This window comes from Odocoileus virginianus, chromosome 29, assembly GCF_023699985.2.
Source record: "Odocoileus virginianus isolate 20LAN1187 ecotype Illinois chromosome 29, Ovbor_1.2, whole genome shotgun sequence".
NCBI lineage: Eukaryota > Metazoa > Chordata > Mammalia > Artiodactyla > Cervidae > Odocoileus > Odocoileus virginianus.
Genome location: NC_069702.1, coordinates 21926075 through 21929034, shown reverse-complemented (window position 1 = coordinate 21929034; position 2960 = coordinate 21926075). Strand labels below are relative to the sequence as shown.

The 2960-nt window shown below is 35.8% G+C and overlaps 1 non-coding gene across 1 annotated transcript; it reads left to right on the top strand.

Annotated features, from left to right (window-relative positions):
• Positions 1 to 245: 245 nt before the first annotated feature.
• On the top strand, positions 246 to 317 carry TRNAH-AUG (transfer RNA histidin (anticodon AUG)). Its single transcript has one exon. It is a non-coding gene; the product is annotated as a tRNA-His (tRNA).
• Positions 318 to 2960: the final 2643 nt, after the last annotated feature.

Genomic DNA, 2960 nt, shown 5'->3' with positions numbered 1-2960 from the left:
GACACTGTTTATATACTATTGTTGAAATTAGAGAAATATAGAGCAGATTGGTGATGACCAGGGTTTGAGGGGATTGGGTGGGACAGAAGTGGGTGTGGGTGTGAAAGTACAACATGAAGAATCCTGTGATGATGGAAGTTTCTGTAGTGTCTTGACTCCATCAATATCACTATTCTGGTTGTGATGTTGTATTGTAGTTTTTCAAGATATTATCATTGAATATCATCATCATATTATTGAAGACTTCCCTGGTAGCTCAGACGGTAAAGCGTCTGCCTATGATGCGGGAGACCCAGGTTCAATCCCTGGGCTGGGAAGATCTCCTGGAGAAGGAAATGGCAACCCACTCAGTATTCTTGCCTGGAAAATCCCGTGGATGGAGGAACCTGGTAGGCTACAGTCCATTGGGTCACAAAGAGTTGGACACAACTGAGTGATTTCACTTTCACTTTTCAAGATATTATCATTGGGAAAACCTAGGGAAAGGTGAGTGTGATTTCCTCTAAATTATTTCTTGGAACTACATGTGAATCTACAATTATTTCAAAATAAAAATTTTAGTTTAAGGAAAAAAAGCTAGTTTCCAACAGATCTCACATTCACTCTCAACTCCTAAAACACAAACCCTTTTTCTATGGGATGTTTGCATTTTGGTAAGTTGAAGTAAAGTGTTAAATATCCAACAAACAGTTCTCAGGGGACATTTGTGTTCTAGACTGATCATTGGCTATTACTCTTCTATTTCCATTGACCAATGCTTCTAAATAATACTTTAAATTTTAAAAATTCTCCCTTTGGAACAGCCATTACATTCAGATATCACTCTTTCTTTATGGTTTATGCATATTTTGGCATTGTAAACAGGATGAAATTCTACATGTTTTCACACATGTATTATATACCATATTGATATTAAATGTCTTTAAGAACTCCAATTCAAATCCTCTTTTACCTGCCAGTTACAAGATGTAAGCTTTTCTGTGTCCTGGCAAAATTTAGGGCAGAATTCCAATGCTTTCAAAATTTGGCAATTTGGTTTCATTAGGGAATTATTAAACAATTTAGGGGCAATTTCCCTCACATGTTCCCTCACATTTTCCTCACATGTAATGGAAAGTTTTGCTATTCAGTTTTCTTTCCAACTTCTCTTCCTAAGTATCCCTTACTTATTTTACCCTTTCCTCTCAAGTACTGTTTCCTTCTCCTTTTTGTACTTTTACCCTTCTTAATTTTTTCTTCATTGTTATTCTTTATATCAAAAATATATCAAAAGGAAAGACTCATTGGATCCCACAGAAACAACTCAAAATGTCCCCGAGAGCACTAAAGGCTGTAGATCTAAGTCAGAAGTGCTATGTCCCAATTAATTTTAAGGAAAAGTTTTACAAGATGTCTCAGAATGATTGCCTTTCTCCATACAGTTTGTGCCAGTAGGCTAAAGATGGAGAATGGACCTCAGAAGACATCTGAGGCCAAATACATTTACCTAACCCCAAGACACATGTCTGTCTTTATTTTTAGACCGATGATTTCAGAAATATCACTTCTGTTTTGAATCTATTTCGTATGGCCAATTTTGCTTATTCATGTGTGTTTAAACTTGAGGTTTGTGCTGTGTGTATTTGAGACTCAAGCTGGCATATCTCCTGGAAAAGAAGGGATGACTCCTTTCCAGAGAAGAAAAGAGAGAGCCTGACATTTTTTGCTGAAGGTCTTTGGCACTAGACAGAAATTTCTATTAGTATCAAACTGCTGTAGCTCTGAAAGGCTTTTAGTCCCCACCTTCCTTTTAGAAGAGACATTGTCAGCTTAAAATTAATTACTAAAATGTGAAACAAATCAAAAGACAAAACAAATCAGGCTGTTAAGACAAACATTAAAAATCAAATTATGCTCTCAAAATAGGCAATTTACAGCTTGGAAGGGTAATTGGCAAACCTGAAATGCATACAAATAGTCGAAATTACTGACTCAAGTGGTATATTACCTATCGGAGGGTATAATGTGACAATGACTCTTGAAGAAGGGTAGAGATTCTATCATTTTTCATGATTTACCAGCAAAATATGGTATAACACTCTGTTTAAAAGAGTCTGAAGGAGGATTAAATTGAAGAAAGAGCTTTGGCTGAAAGAGAAATGGATGTTGAAGCTATATGTCAGGAAGAAGCATGGATTGGTTTTAAATTTTTACAATCCAATGTTAAATGAACACTTTCTCTGGAGGCAACCGCTGACCACAGTATTTCAGTAAATCATTTAAATAGATTTACCTTACTAGTTTTGGAAAATAGGACAAGAAGCACCCAATCTGACAGCTGAGCTATCAAATGTGGTGTTTAAAATCATCTCAGGGATAAAGTTCCAATAACATTTACATGTTTTTTCACCAAATCTCACTTAAAATTCTAAAACAAAGAAGTCATTTTATGCAAATCTAGGCACTTTCATATTTGCAACATATTCCTTTGTACATTGGGGAAAAAAACAAAACAATTGTTCTCTTGAAATGGCTATGTTTACCATTTTGACAGCAGCAATGTGAGGCAGGAGACAGCAGTCAAAGATGGCACAGAGCATGATTTTAAGTATCAGGACCAGGGCCAATCTCTGTGTGTTTCTGACAGATATTATTTTTATTTGGGGCCTCCTACCTATTCTGTTAGCTCTAGTCCACTATTATCTTCTAACTTTGGATTTTTTTGAACCATGTCATTGAATATCTCCTTTTCAGGGCATACGTTTTTCCACCCTGCAGACAGGTTCAAGTCACAATCAGGTTTTCTCAGCTTGGGCTTGTGAATAGTCTTATGATTTGTAAAGTCACTAGTTTTCATATGTGTTTGACATAACCTAAACCAGAAGGGAGTTGTTTTTTTTTTTTTAACAGCATTGCTGAGATATGACTAACATGCAATGAACTGTTCATATTTTAAAGATACAGTTTAAAAAGTTTTGGCA